Here is a 16,893-nt window from a genome sequence, read left to right on the forward strand (position 1 = left end):
GTATAATAGTTCACATGTACTTCAATAAATCTAAAAAAGTACAAGTGAAGTACAAACCTGACTGGGGATAAGTAGCGTGACCTCGTACTTGTCTAATCCTCGGAGCAAGCCTGTTGTCGAAAGTGGGTCTAATCCTTTTAACTGAGTAAACAAACGCCCTGAGAGACTTCTCTCGAGTATAGACAATCTGATTGCGTCAAGTCTTACGCTCTCTCTATTAGGCAACGGGAGAGATTACGATGCAGATTAGTAACGTCTACAAATCTACAAATTTGAATAGTTGAGCGAAAATTATAATTGCTTTATTTCTTTTGGAAAAAAGTATATTTTAGCTATTCTTAATTTTTATACATTGTTAAAACATTATTTTTTCAGATGAACCGTCTAACACAAAACTTAGGTCATTGGAGTTATATTTTTAAAATTGAGTAAGATTTGTTCAAATGTTTTCTGCAATCCGGTTTTGGGACCAAAAACGCTCTTAAGTAAGAAAAGTCTTGTAAAAACCTGCTCAATATTGCTGTCCTGAAAATCATCCCATGAAGTAGAATGGAGGAACATTATACACCGTGATGTTCTGTACGTAGATTTAGTCTCACAGTCTGGACTTACGGTATATGCTTGTGTATGTCCTACTAAATTATGTTGTTAAGTTAGAATGTGGTGAGTTAATCCCAACATATTGATTATTTTTTTTTAATGCTTGTAGTGTTGCTTTTAATATTTGAGAAAGAGGATAGATTTTAATGCTCAACACGTAGTGTTATACTTTTGTAACATATAACGTTGGCAAATGTCTGACATCCTATTGAAAACCTTCCATCGTCAATAAAAAATTTAAACAAAGAATAATAGTACACTGTGTTAACATTCTGAGCTCCAAGTAACGATATAGTGTGAAGATATACGGGTCAATCAGCACTACCAAATTGACTCAACAACCGTTGCAGGGGCCCTGAGAGATGTTAGGTGAAAAATATCTCGTCAATACTTCAATAGCAATAATAGTACACTGTGTTAACATTCTGAGCTCCAAGTAACGATATAGTGTGAAGATATACGGGTCAATCAGCACTACCAAATTGACTCAACAACCGTTGCAGGGCCCTGAGAGATGTTAGGTGAAAAATATGTCGTCAATACTTCAATAGCAATAATAGTACACTGTGTTAACATTCTGAGCTCCAAGTAACGATATAGTGTGAAGATATACGGGTCAATCGGCACTACCAAATTGACTCAACAACCGTTGCAGGGGCCCTGAGAGATTTTAGGTGAAAAATATGTCGTCAATACTTCAATAGCAATAATAGTACACTGTGTTAACATTCTGAGCTCCAAGTAACGATATAGTGTGAAGATATACGGGTCAATCGGCACTACCAAATTGACTCAACAACCGTTGCAGGGGCCCTGAGAGATGTTAGGTGAAAAATATGTCGTCAATACTTCAATAGCAATAATAGTACACTGTGTTAACATTCTGAGCTCCAAGTAACGATATAGTGTGAAGATATACGGGTCAATCGGCACTACCAAATTGACTCAACAACCGTTGCAGGGGCTCTGAGAGATGTTAGGTGAAAAATATGTCGTCGATACTTCAATAGCAATAATAGTACATGGTTTTGACACTGTGAGCTCCAGGCAACGATAGAGTGTGAGGGTAGACTTAATCAGCACTACCAACATGACTCAACTTCGTCGCTTGGGACTCAGTGCCAACAATATTCCACATAACAATACCTGGATGTGACAATACCTCACTGGTTATAGTACCCTGTGTTAACACTCAAAGTTTCGGTTATCGCAAAGTAGTAGAGTATTTCCTCAAATCCCTTATACTTGAAACCTGAGATATTTTGCTAATTAATTTGTTCATATATTACATTTTTTAGCATATTCTCTACAAATACAATAATCTACCTAATTGTGAACTACTCGTGTTTTTTTCCAAATTATTTTGCTAATAATTCGCCATAGACATTTATGTTTTGAAGATTTATTCAACATGAAGCAGCTATGGAGAAAATACTAATACTTGTCTAGAACAATAGCGCCCACTGATGATTGGGCTTCTATCACTGAAAAGTTGAACTGTTTTCACAATACTTTAAGAGGATTTTGGAGTAATTCTTCCCATTAAATTCATAGAAGAGTTCTGTTTTTCGGTGGTGTAACATTGATAACGCATCAAAACTTATTCTTCTTACATGGCTTTTAGCACCAGTGTTTGTATCTTGGAGTTGGTGATGAGTCACTCATCCTTACATTCCATTGAACGTTTTCATCTGAATACCGGTGAGTCTACTCCAATTATCCTCATTTTTATCCATCATGGACGTATATGACGTGTTTTCGGCTGTTATTTCCTTTCTCTCATTGGAATCCTCGATCTTATTCACTAGATGGCGAGCCATCTCACAAGACTTCCCCGATTGCTAGATATTCACAACTGAGTGCCCCTTTACGAATGTGATGAATCAACAGCCATTAAAATACTTTTAGAAGAAACAATTACAAAGTGGTGAAAAACATAATTTAATCTGTAAATATCAGCAAGTTATTTTATTATTGCTCTATTTTGTCTGGAAAAATAGAATTGACAACAAAAGTCGACGTAAAAGTGTACTAGTATCCCCAATCCAGTCATGCAGTTTGTAAGGTAGGGTTATTAGTTAGCATTACCCGGGAATATAACATAAAATAGCCAGTATTGTCCAATACTGTCCTGAGAATGGTATGACATAATTGCCAGTGAGGTCAGTATTTCCAATGCCATTATGATCGTTGCCGGTTTATTTTCCTTGCTGCCATAAAGATGTAAAGATGCGTAACCCTTACGGTCAGACTGCCAGGAGAAAGAAGGTGGTAGGAATGCAGTGGAGGGTCTGTGGGGTAGGTCCATATGACATGTTGTATCGTCCGTGGGGCTGAACCTATTTGGCTAGTACTGTTCTACTACCCTCTGCTAAACATGAAAACATCAACTCGCTTCGCCTTTAGTTGTAACTTAAAAAATTCAACCGACCAAAAACCGTTCATCCTGTTAATATGCACACTTGAAATACAAGTTCTGCTCCGTCCAGAAACCTATCACTAAAGCCAACGTGTACGATGACGTATAATATGGCGTGTAAGTATGTTATCTCCTTTGTTGGTAGGCAGGTTCTTGTTTGGATTAGTGTTTACACAAATTTCTTTACCCATACAAAATATGTTCATGTAAAAGCTTTTTAATATCTTGCAGATACTTAACTCTCCAATTAATAATCGTCTGGACGTTCGATGATTATATTCATGGGAATGAATTCAAATGCTGAATTCAATTAGAAGATGTTTTCCACTTATAACTAATTTCGTGTAGAATTTACTCAGTCTCTTTTTTCGAAGGAAAATTGATTTTGTCTTTCACAATAGGTAGTAGAACTCTTAAATATGACTTTTTTGTTACGAATGTGTTAATTATTTACGATATTTCAAATTACGCATTTGTCAAAACTGTCGATTATTACGGCGAGCCACACGTTTCCTGTTCTTTCCTGGAATTTACAAAAAAATCGGACATTTTAAACTCACTTTTAATTTTTTAATACTGGTATATAGGTGTGTAAAAACAGGCCTTTCAGTAATTTTCTTTAAACAAAACACTAAATTATTGTTTCTGATTCATCGTCATATTTATCTATAACATTGGCAATAACACTACGTGTTTTACTATGTGTTATTTTGCATCTACTCGTAGTATCTATCGTTTACAAAATCAAATATACAATAAAATGGGGTAATCACAATTATTTCAACGAACATATACATCTACGATAAGAACACTTAATTAAAAAAAAACTCACGACGAATGTTTTTAGCAAGGTTGCTAATGGAAACGCGAGGCGGGTGTGATGGAGAAGGGGTAAACGGCTGGACCAGATTCTTTGAAACATCTTCTCGCACTCCTCATACGTGTCTATCTTTCTCCTGGCGGTTGTACTGTACTTTTTGGCAGAGTTAGTAGCAATATTTGATAAAGGTTTAAGGTAGCGCATTTGGTTCTCCAGACGTCTTTATTCGGGTCTGATTACAAAATTACTCAAATGCCTGTAAATTGCCATAAAGTGGTTTTATGCTGTTTCTGCCTTCAGAGAATATTAAAGAGTTTAAATATAAAAAAAGAAAGAATTTCCTCACTAAAAGTCGATTGCACCACCTTAATGCTGATAAGGAGAATAAGGCTATGCACATTGAAAGAAAAAAACTTGTGCAATATTCGCCAAATTACTTGCCTCAGGTTAGTCTTATTGGTAATTCTGGGCTTTCTGTTCCTAACTAATTTAATAAAACTTTATGATACGTTTTGATATAATACCATAAGAGAATAGCACAACAATTAAAAAAAAATATCTTTATCAAAACCGCAATAACTAATTTATACTAATTTTTACAACCGTGGTTCATCTATCGTAGAATTTCCTTTGTGTTGCACAACCTAGCATGAGTAGATATGTTTTCCAAACGTTGTAAGAAGGCCTATTATGTTCTAATCCGTCCACATTTTGCGTATGGAGTAAGCCTTTGAGGAAGTGGTTCTAAAAACAAAATTGAGTGAGCGTTTGAAGCTCTGAAGAAAGGCTGGGAGAATAATTGAAAAGTTGAATAATAAAAAGCCGAGCAGGAATTCTGTTAGGGAGTTGGAATTGCTGACTTTGAACTGCCTCTACACACATATCTTTGAAGTGATCATGTACAACATTTTCAAGATGTGGTTTGATTCAAGGAAGGAATATTCACCAATATGAAACCAAAGACTGGGACAACTTTAAAATTCATCATCACACATTAACATTTTCTTGACGTTTTTCCGTGACAAATCTGTACCATATGAACCATAAGATCGCTAAAATGATATAAGCAATAAATAAAAAAATCAATTCAAGGTTGGAATTTTTGTGAAAGTCTGTTAATGAGTTGATTATAATCCATTGAAGTGTCTATCCAAAAGAATAGTTTGATATTAAAATTACATGTAATTATTTTGTACGAAGGAATATATAAACGTCTATTTCAGAATGAACGTATGTTTACAAGCGTGATGAATACGGTTAAACTTTATATCATAAAAAGAAATGAAGGTAATATTATTATTGATATTAATTATAATTAGTTGATTAAAAAAATTTGTTATATATATATATATAGCCTATATGTAAAATTATAGATTACGTTTTATGTAGGTAATATATGTAGGTATATATATATATATATATATATATATATATATATATATATATATATATATATATATATATATATACTTGCATGCTTTGTCTTTGCATGTTAGAAGGGAGTATATTTTTAAATAAATGTCCAGAGGGCTTAGTTTTATGTTAGTTGTGTTGTTGGCAGTTTATTTTAAATCAGTTGAGTGAGTGGGGACTTGCGTGCTTTATTGGAATTATAGGAAATAGCACAGTTTTAAATAAATAAATTTGTAGAGCCCAGTTTTACCCAACTGAAGTTTCGTTTCAGTCGCTTGGGTGGGTAGGGTTAATGCCTTAATTGTCTGCTTTATTAAAATTTTTGGAACTACCACGGTTTTAAATAAAAAAAGTTTTTGGGTTCAGTTTTACCCACCTGAAGTTTGGTTTAGTCAGTTGAGAGGGTAGGGCGATTTGTCAAAATTGTTTGCAATATTTACCGCCGGCGAAGCCCAGTTTCTCGCCAAGGGTAGATACTATAATGGTATATAACCTGTAGCCAACACAGCGATACATATTTTGTATTTTTATTTGCAACTGTGCAAGTAATTATAGCACGGTATTCTTGAGCAGAAGAAAAACAAAAAGTTTGATACTGCGAATTAAGTCTCCTTACTTAGGCGTTGTTTATTTGTGGACAAATTGATACCATTCCAATGTCAATAACTTTGTCATTAAATTGAATTGTGCCACTAAGGTTTACATCGGTTTAAACTGTTAACATAACTGTCATTTATAGTGGCATCCGTTTTATAATCCATATTGAATGGTACCAGTTGTGTCGTAAACGAGTTGCATTTACACGTATCTATTGCAAGTTTGTGGTCGTAAACGGCTTTCTATGTATTTGTTGTGGTTGGTTTCCCTGTAATATGTCAGATTATATTGAAGGTTTTAAAAGAAAATGTAGATCCTATTCCTAATTTATTGTTTCTGCTCACTAGTGATAAGGATTTGTTAATTATTGTACGTGGCTTGACAGCACAGATATGCCAAACTCACTAATGACAAGAACAAATATTAATGGTATCACTTTCTAAATATGACACCTATGATGTGCCATTTACAGTTGCATGTAACTTTATTCACATTTTTTTATATGAGTTGAGTAAAAGTAAAAGTGACAATTGTGTAAACTAAGCTCTTACCCAAGCTGCAACAACATTAGGCTACACTCGTCACGTTGTCACTATACACAAAGTTAAACTCACGAGACGCGACATGAAACGGCTAGCTGAGACTACTTGCTATAGGGCCCACATTCACGATCATAATTTTATCGTTACGATATAACCGTATAATCGATTTTCATTCTATAAAACAAAATAAACAAATTACGTCTTCACATATCATTTTATCGTAGCGTATCGTATCAGCTTGTGTTACAACGAGGCGAACTATAAATAAATAACTACATGTAACCTGACATACCTTTCCCTTATTTCAATAATAATTATCTTATTTTTCAATAATAATGACCAGTTCCGAAACACACAAGTTGCCTGACTAGTTCCGAAACTGCTGTCCCATTGTCAAATTGTGGCGTCAAAATGTTAAAATCCGTGTACTTAGTAGGTGAGAGCAAAAATGATCACAAATACATATACACGGGGCCACTCAACTCAAACAAAACAGACAGACATGAATGGACTGCGTGATCTTTAACTTAGACTAGAGCTTTTAACAATGGGGCATTCGTCCCGAAACTAGTCACTAATTGAAAAAAAGAATTGACAAAGGGAAAGGTTTATAACCTGTTCATTTATGGTCAAACATCAATTCAGAAAATCTCTGATCGTAATTGAGTCAATCGTTCTAAACATAAAGCATATAAATTAAATACATACGAGTTTCCATACAGCTAAACACAATATTTGTGAAATGTATCCTACATCCAGGCAATCATGAATCTAATTACTTACACAAAGATTTTAAACAATAATAATTCTAATTGTGTTAATGTCTGTCTTTTTGTAAAAAATCTAATTGTACTTCATTGCACTTTAAGTGTCTACATGTAATTTATGCTGATCAATTTAAAGTATGTTTAAAGATCTAAAAAATATATTAATTTTGTGAATACGTGCTAATAATATGTCCTATTATGTTTATTATTACTAAGTATAATGCTGTTTGTAATTTAAAAATCTGGTTTCTAAATGATCTTTGATTCTTTTGCAGGCGAGATGTCCAAATAGTCTTTAAAAAATCAATAGATCTACAGCTCTATATATAAACTTTCATATTGTTTATAATTTGTATTATTCTTTGTAAATGTAGAGTTTAGGATTAATTCAAACTTTATTGGACAATAATGAGACCAAATACTCTAATAAACCATGTATTAATACTAAGAAGTTTGTACGTGTGTGAGATTCTATAAAAGTATTATATAGCCTAGTTTGTCAACCACAATTTGGTTGAAATTATAATTTAGCTTCAACATTTGGTAACTTTCGTAACACTTGTTCAGCTACACAAAACAGTAATAACTTTGGCTGTATACATTAATGAGTAATAAATTTAAACTTCAGATAAACTTAATTACGTTCAGAAGTTTTATTTAAATGTTTTAATCAGAATTTTAAACGTACGAAATAAATATTTATGTTTCAATGAATATTTATTTCCTCATGTACTGTTAAGAGAGGAATTTACAGGATTTTTATTCTAAGATGCTATTTACGACCGAGTTTCCAATATTCCACCAATCTACTAAAGGACTGCTACGAATGACCGAGCTTGCGCACCTATGCTCACCTACCTATCCTCTCGCTGTGCGGCCAGCTGTAGCATGCGATGGCTTCCGCTCTTACACGCTAAGTGAAGAAGTAGTTTTTCATTCAATCAAATGAACTCGAGCTACTCTCAGACGTGCATCTGTTACTATTAAAAAAAATCTGGTGATGTCTATTCAGATAACTATCGAACCAGTCAGTAATATACTTACAGTAAAAACACCTTTTTAGTATTAAGCACCATTTTGTGTCTATTGTTTTACTGATTAATGTGTTATATTCTAATAATATTTTCAATATGGTGGCCACCAAGCAGTGTCATGTCTGTTATATGTGCACTTTTTTAGCCTTAAGATTTACTACTCAAGTAATTTTCCTACTTGATGAGAATTTAAGAAAGTGGGTACATTGTCTTTATTGTTGAAGTATCAGCTAAATGTAATAAAAGTTAATATTTCTGTGATTTAGAAGTACAGTTTCTTGAGTTTTCCTATAAAACTGACATAGTTTAAAGGTATCCTTGTACACGTTATCTATAACCTGACATAACGAACATTTTTTAAGAACATTGAATAAAAATAGTTTTGCTTCTGCCCATTGAATATATTTCTAAACGTAATAATATCTGTTAATGTTTGAAATAAAGTACAAAGTCAGGTATTTTTAATTATGTATTTTATAGTCATAGTGTAGGTAATGTAACAAGTATTATCGTGTATTTTTGTGAAGTGGCTTAAGCCTACCAAACCTATGACGCAAAGCTCATTTTAATTTGGACGTGGTTTTGGTTACAAATTTTCGTCGGCTTTACCTAGTGTTTTGAAAAATCCATGGAGAAGACCGATTCGCCGTTGTGGTTTGGACTCTTCCTGTAAATATTAAAACACAATGGCCCTTTAAAAGTTACCGATACATCCTTTGAACTCGATGAACACTTTATTAGGTGATGTTCTTCAGAATCCAAAGAAATACCCCGACCTTAGACTGAGTGATGGCGAGACGTTATAGGTTGCGGTCACACGCTCCACCTGATTACTTTGTTTTAACAATATATCGTAAACTGTACTTATTTTTATTTTAGTTTTCACAATACAAGATATTATATATCTTATTCAAGATACTCGGAAAATGGCTACAATAAATAAAAAGGTTGAGAGATTAAGGAGTACTGCATCTACTGCATCTGCTGCATCTGCTGCATCTGCTGCATCTGCATCTACCGCTCGCCTGGGTCTGACCCTAAATATTTTCTCAGTACATTAGAAGATCTCTTTATACACCTGACAAAATGGGATGACTACACCGTCATAGCAGGTGGTTCAATGCTGATTTCGATGTAACTACTACAAAGACCACAGCAGTCGAGTTTCTTAATCTACTTCGACAATTTAACTGCTACTGTTTGAACTCTGCACCTACTAGAGGTAACAACTGTCTTGATAATGTTTTTGTAAATTGTAGTTTAGACTATGTAAATTGTAATGTTGTCAAAAATTGTCCGTTTACTGACCATGATGGCATGCTTATTAATTTGAAGGTCATAAATAGATCGATGGCAAAGGGAGCTTCATCTAAACAACATAATATACTTAAGGCTAATTCCTCTTACAAATTTGTCCTGCCTAGGAAAAGTATGTCTTGTTTAACTGATAGACTTAATCTTGTTAACTAGTCCCTGTTTTCTGCACAGTGTTTTTGTAATGGAGCAGCAATGTTCACATGTTTTTTTACTATTTTGATTAATATTTTTAATTATTTTTTGATTTTAAAACGACCTAAATTTGAAGTAAATGGGGTTAAAGGGAGAAATAGTTGGTATACATCTGACTTGGCAACTTTAAAGGATAGGTTGTTGTCTCTTGATTTTTTGTACAAGAATACTGGTAGTAATATACTTAAAAATCAGCTGAAAGTGCTAAAGAGAGAGTACACCAATCAGACTTCTGCTGCCAAAGTAGCTTATAACAGTCAGCTAATAGATTCTAGCAAGAACAAGTGTAAGGCAGCTTGGTCCTTAATAAAGAAAAACTGTAACATGGCAAAAGGCCAAGAGCCCTTGATCTCACCAAATATGTTTAACAATTATTGTATAGAAGCAGTTGTTGAAGCAAAAAAAGCCATCGAAAAACCTGCTGTTACTACTAAAGCTCTCCTTAAAAATGTTTGCCCAGTTAGTTTAAGTAATATTAGCTTATTTGAGTGGAAATCCGTGTCAACAGATGATGTTTTTAAGGCCGCAAAACATTTGAGCAGCAATGATTATTATTACATGTCTAATACTTTTTGAAGCAAATACTACCTTTTATTGTCGAACCTATTACTAAATGTGTCAACTGTTTACTTAAAGAAGGAAATTTTCCTGAAGAGCTTAAAATCTCCAGAGTTTGTCCTATCTACAAGAAAGGTCCGAGAGATAAACCTGAAAGTTAATCGCCCAGTCTCAATTGTACCTGTTGTATCCAAATTGATTGAAATTATAATTTATGAACAAGTTGTTACTTTTTTGGAAAAGAAAAACATTTTGTCCAAATTTCAGTTTGGTTTTAGGAGGGGTAAAGTCACGCTTGATGCCATAGATAGTTTGGTTTTTGAAATTTTGCAGGCCTTTGAAAGCAGGGCCTTTGCTCAGGTAACGTTTTGTGACCTGAGCAAGGCTTTCGACTGTGTTGATCACTCGGACCTATTAGAAAAACTTAATTTTTATGGGTTTCGGGGTAGCTCATTGAGGCTTTTCAAGTCCTATCTATAAAATAGAAGGCAGGCGGTTTTTATCGATGGAGAATGGTCTCAAGAAGTTGTCCTAAAATATGGAGTGCCGCAGGGCTCGGTTTTGGGGCCTTTGTTATTTTTAATAAGTATTAATGATTTGCCTGTAAATGTTATTAGTAGAACTTTCCTTTATGCTGATGACACAACTTTCTTGAATGTTTCAAACTATATTGTAGAGCTGAATGATTTGGTGAGGAGCTCTTTAGAAGAGGCAGGTGTGTGGTTTCGAGCCAATGGTTATCTCTTAAATAAAAGTAAAACTGAAAATGTAATATTTAGCTTAAGGCCATACAATCAGGAAATTGTAGAGTTGGACACTGTTAATAATGTTAAGTTTCTTGGTATAGTTATTGATCACCAGCTGACCTGGGGAACACATATAGACCACATTAAAACTAGACTGTCTAGAGTTGTTTGAAACATTGAGACGTTTGAAACATTGTGGAACCACAGATTATATTAGGATGGCATATTTCGCTTTCTTTCAGTCAATAATGAAATACTGTTTGCTTGTATGGGCTAACTCTCCAAGGATTGTTGAGATTTTGAAATTGGAGAAGAGGGTTATTAGAATAATTAATGGCTCAGCCCCACTAGATCATTGCAAGCCTATATTCATTAGTTTAAAAATTAACACTGTTGTCAATCTTTACAATTTTGAACTTGCTGCTTACTCCTTAAAAAAATTACCAGAAATGATACTTAATGAAGACCTACATCCATACAGTACACGTAATAAAGATAATATTAGTTTTCAACAATGCCGATTAAGTAAAATGTTAAATAGCCATTCTGTCATGTGCAAAAAAGTCTATAATAAGTTAAGTTATTTTGTTAAATTGTATAGTTGTAAGGTTTTCCTTAAAAAAAAAACTCAATGACTGGCTGTTAGCAAATCCTTTTTATAACATTGAGGAATTCCTAGAACACCCTGGCATAACTCTGTAATATATTGTCCGTTGATCAATACCTTTATGCTTTGTTGACCCTTTAAATAGTTTATTTTTGTTCTTGCTCACTGTTCTTGCTAATAGTCTTTTTTTTTTTTTTGTTAACTTGTTGAATTTTTTGTGATGTTATCTATTTATATACTTATTTATTAATCAATTTATTATTATCAATTTCACATTGTTTTTACAATTGTTACATTCATTACATTACATGCAATACATGCATTGTTACTATTTTATACAGCTAAGTTTTGTTTTTTTTTTACTGCTCTAGTATGACTAAGAACAATGTAACGTTCAACAATTCTGACATTGTCAATACATGTATATATGTCCATGACAATAAAGTATTATTATTATTATTATTAGTACTAAGAGTCACATTCGTGTGCCCTGTTTTGTAGTTAACTAAAAGGGCGTTATATGTTCAGGACGCGTACTATATATTAATACTTGTCTTGTACTATAATAACTCCTATTACTATTGAAACAAGGTTTTAAACAGTGTAATTAATTCTAAGATATTAATACTAGCTACGCATAATTAAGTAGTATATGTATAGATATAGCAGAAAACAGATGTTTCTTGTTTAAAGTTTTTAAATATATCAACGTAAGACTAAGTATCCTAAATATCTACAGATGTCGTTACTAAGTAAAAACACTTTGTACTAAATGTGCTATTATTGTTTATAAAAATATTTAATCAATGATAGACGTACACGTGAGCTGTGGGTATATGAGCAGTGCCATACAGTGCATGCTCCGGGTACTTACATATGATTTTAACAAGAATAATTAGTTTCATCATAACAAATATGTAATTAAAGTTTCTTAGAAGAAATATTTTAATTTAATATCACTAGCATAAGTGATGACATATTTTTACTTGTGGATTTATTTAACGATGGAATCTTTAATGTTGAAACGCTTCGCAAAAATAGAAATTAATATTGAAAAATGTGCATATAATTTACTAGTGGTATCACATTAGTAAATGTAAATGGAAGTTTTCAAGGTTTTATAATACCAATAATATATTCATAATTTTATTCACTTATCTTTTGAAATAATTTTTAAGGTAGCTACGTAAAGAAGTGCAAACACTTCCAGAATGTCAAGAACCAATAAAGATCATGCCTTGGTTAATATTAACAATTTAAGTTATTTTAATTTCAAAATAAAACTATTTTAATTAAGATATGGTTACGGTTTGTTTATAAATTATGGTAAAGTTTGGGATGAAATCCTCTGAATTAAAGATAAACATAAAGTCTTTAAATCCATTCGTCTCTATTTTTAACTATTTCGTCTATTATAAATATTATTTATAATATATATATATATATATATATTATATATATATTATATTATATATAAATATTATGTGTGTGTGTGTGTGTGTGTTTTTTGTGATTCAACGTTTATTGAAATTAAATAAGGCTTTTGCCATTTATACAATTTAATGTATATATATATATATATATATATATATATATATTATACTTTAATACGAGTTACGTATTTTAAGAAGTATCTAAGAGCAAACTGAAATCTGAATGTGTACGCTTACTGCAGAGAATTTGAATATTCAGTAGGTTTTGAACTGCAGACTGTGATAACTTTGTTAAATCACTGAAAATACAGTTACTGAAAATGTTTATTCTTCAGATATACTTTAGAGATCTTCTTTCTATTTGTATTTCTTCAGGCCAATATTTCATCTCTGTTAAATTCCATAAACAAATAGTATCATTTTAAAATATTCTTTTACATGAACGGAAAATTAAGTCAATATTATACTTTCATACAACTTGATTATATAAATCTTGATAACTCAAAATTCTTGATGAGTCGCACGCATCTTTTTGAATCCACTTGAACTTTTCATAACAGCCAATGCCAATTTCATCTTTAAAAATCTAATATTGTGTTATAAACACCTTGCTGTACGTTTATGTTCTAGTTAAGCGAACCTCTATTTGCTGAAGTACCAATAATTTTGTCCCTCGAAGTATAAAATGAGGCAAAAGTTCAGCAATTATGCCATTAAGCAAACAAACAATTAATTTTCATGCAAATTATGCACACAATTAACATGTTCATGACTCACCCCTCGATACTGGCTGGAAATTCACTTTACTGTAGTGCTCTGCACCTCGCTGTGTGATTTGCTATCGTACGCGCTTGTGAATGCTAATAATTGAGTAACGTGTGTGTTACTGTACAATACAGTTTTTTACATTCCTTGGTGTTGTTCTGTGTGTAGCCAGACGGCAAATACTGCATGTATGATGTTCACTTGAACAAAGAACTGTGTAAGCTTATGGCTTGGCATCACAATAGATAAGTTCAGTGACTTTCGGTGACTCGAGAAACTTGTTTACTAAAAATTTCGATATCTCGAATTCTTTCCCTGTGCTTTTAATTTTTTTTATTTTTTAATTCTTCTGGTTCAAGTTATCAAGGTTCTATTATATTGGAATTCAGTTACTCTTTATTATTCTTAGAACGACTGATTTATCTAAATAGTCTAGAGATGTAGTGGTTTATCTTTGTTGTTTCGCGCTGAATCACATAGCGCACATAGCTATAACTGTGAAATTGTGATTTAGAGATTGTATATAAATGCACGGTTGTCACGTACTGCATGCTTGAGAAGTGATGAAACTCGTGTGTGTAAAGAGTGTAACCTCGCGGGAATTTAGTGGCAATGGCAGTGTTCAGCCCCTGTCAACCCGTACTGCTCTGTATATTGTTCTTCATATACTGTAAACCGTTCCACAGAATATTGCATTCCACAGAGAATCTCCATTTGGAAATAATGAAACATAAATCTCATTTTATTGAATTCCATCAAAGTAGTAGGTAATAGTGTATACTGCAAAAATGTTATGCAAATAATAACACTATATAAATAAAATTAGTCGCTTTAATTATAAAATATATGAGCAATTCAGAAAGATTTTATTTTAAACATTTTTGCTAAAATTAAAAAAAATATAAAACCGTACAGTTACTATATTTCAATAAACCACTTTTTAATAAACAGAGATTATCAAAGGATATAATTTATTTATAACTAAAAACGTATACCCTCTACTATAATCCCTATTTGGCACCTAACAATTGAACCTAGTTGATCAACTGATAAAAATCATTATGAGCCAATCTAAATTACATGCCTATTTCACAGGAACCACATCATACGTGCGATCTTTGAGGAGCTTGAGATGGAAGCATATTATAAAGGGATAAAATACCAAATAGTTCTTTTTATAATTCCTAGTTTCTTACTTTACCATATTTATTACTTATCTTCAGACTTTTAAATAATAGTCATACTACTGTCAGACAACAGATAAAGTGAACGGAAGCCTCCTTTTCCAACTGAATTATGTTTATATTGTTGTTTGACCTTATTTAAATTTTATTTGTGTGCCTGACGGTTGGTTTTATTAGTGTACAATTAAGAGTACGACGTATTGTTTGCTCTTTTTAATCCTTTTGATACCTCAGATTTCGACTCTTTCAAAAACCTGCTCGGAAGACAATCAATTTCTTTGGTAGTAAAAATTACTCAATAGCTTTCACTAAATACTACGTTGTGTGCTTGTAGAATGAAAATTGGCTTGCGTCTTCAGGGATATTGAGGTTGCTATTTGACACAGACATGTAACTGATTTTAGATCTATCTTCATCGACTTAGTTGGCTAAATCGAAATAAAGAAATAAATAGAGAAACGCAAAACTTTAATCTGTTGCTGACCTTGTTTATGAGGTTGAAAATTCAACCGCTTCAAACAACGTTGTATTACAGACACTGAACGTAACCCATAAATTATTTTGCGTCACATTTAAAGGAATTAAAGCAATAAAAATTCAGCGTTTCCAATGTATGACCAATACTCATTTTTACTTTTTTTATTTCAACAATTATTTTTTGCATATAATTAAGGTTTAGTTAATGCTTGGATTGTAAATATTGGTTAAGATATATGTTTAAATTTAGACAATACAGGGTGGCGCAAAAGTCACTGGACAGTTGGTTAAAACAAGACTAGATTTATTTGAAATTATTTTTTATATTCAAATTGTTTTCCGTCTTCATTAATACATCTTTGAAGTCTTTCTGGAATACTGTTACATACTCTACGGCATAGTGTGGGATCATCGTCCAAATCATAAAATGCGTCATGTATGTAGTCTTTAAGTTCGTCAATAGTATGAGGCTTTCGAGAATAAACAGAGTCCTTGACTACTCCCCATAGGAAAAAATCCATTGGTGTGATATATGGTGAACGTGGGGGTATGTCAATATCTGCCCTTCGACCAATAACTTTTCTTTGGAAATGTTACATAGGAAAATATGGTCCAAGTACGCCAAATGATGATATTGCCCCCAAACACTCACACCAGGTTGAATCAGCTGTTGCTCTATAACAAAAGACTTTGATTGTCAGTATACCATTAAGTACAGTTATGTCTATTAACTTGTCCGCTTAACTTAAAATTGGCCTCGTCAGACCAAATAATTTTATTAAAAAGGTTAGGATCATGTTTGCGTTGGTTAAGCATCAATCCACAAAACGGAAGTCGTCGATCTGGATCATCTTCAAGTAACCCATGTAATAAACGTGGAATGTAAGATTTATAATTCTGTTTGTGTAACATTCTTTGCACTGACCTTCGTGATAAATCCAGCTCAGATGCTGATCGTCTGGTCGATTTTCGAGGACTTTTGGTTACAGCTAAACATACCCGCAATAAGTTGTCATCAGTTGAGACTGTTGTTGGGCGGCCAGACCTTGGTACATCCATAACAGATCCATGTTGTTCAAATCTATCTCGTATGTCGTACACTGTTTGTCTAGACGGTGGTTTTGATCTAATGTGTATTCCCCTTTCATTAACAACTGCAGTAGCACCACTTTTATAAAATGTTTTTAACTCGAAATCCTTTCTTCTTTCGTTAACATTATGACTAATGTTTAACACAAATTATATTAGAAAAATAATAATTCGGAGACTAAAGCTTTAAACACGTGTCACAGATGAACTCACTAGTTCGATTGTTGTGTGTTTCATTGCATTGTATTGCCAACTTAATGGCATAATTACCAACATTTAGTAATACCAACATCATGGACTATTGTAGTACGTCTTGCCGTAATTTTTTTCTTC

The sequence above is a fragment of the Homalodisca vitripennis genome, chromosome X (genome assembly GCF_021130785.1).
Source record: "Homalodisca vitripennis isolate AUS2020 chromosome X, UT_GWSS_2.1, whole genome shotgun sequence".
NCBI classification, from domain to species: domain Eukaryota; kingdom Metazoa; phylum Arthropoda; class Insecta; order Hemiptera; family Cicadellidae; genus Homalodisca; species Homalodisca vitripennis.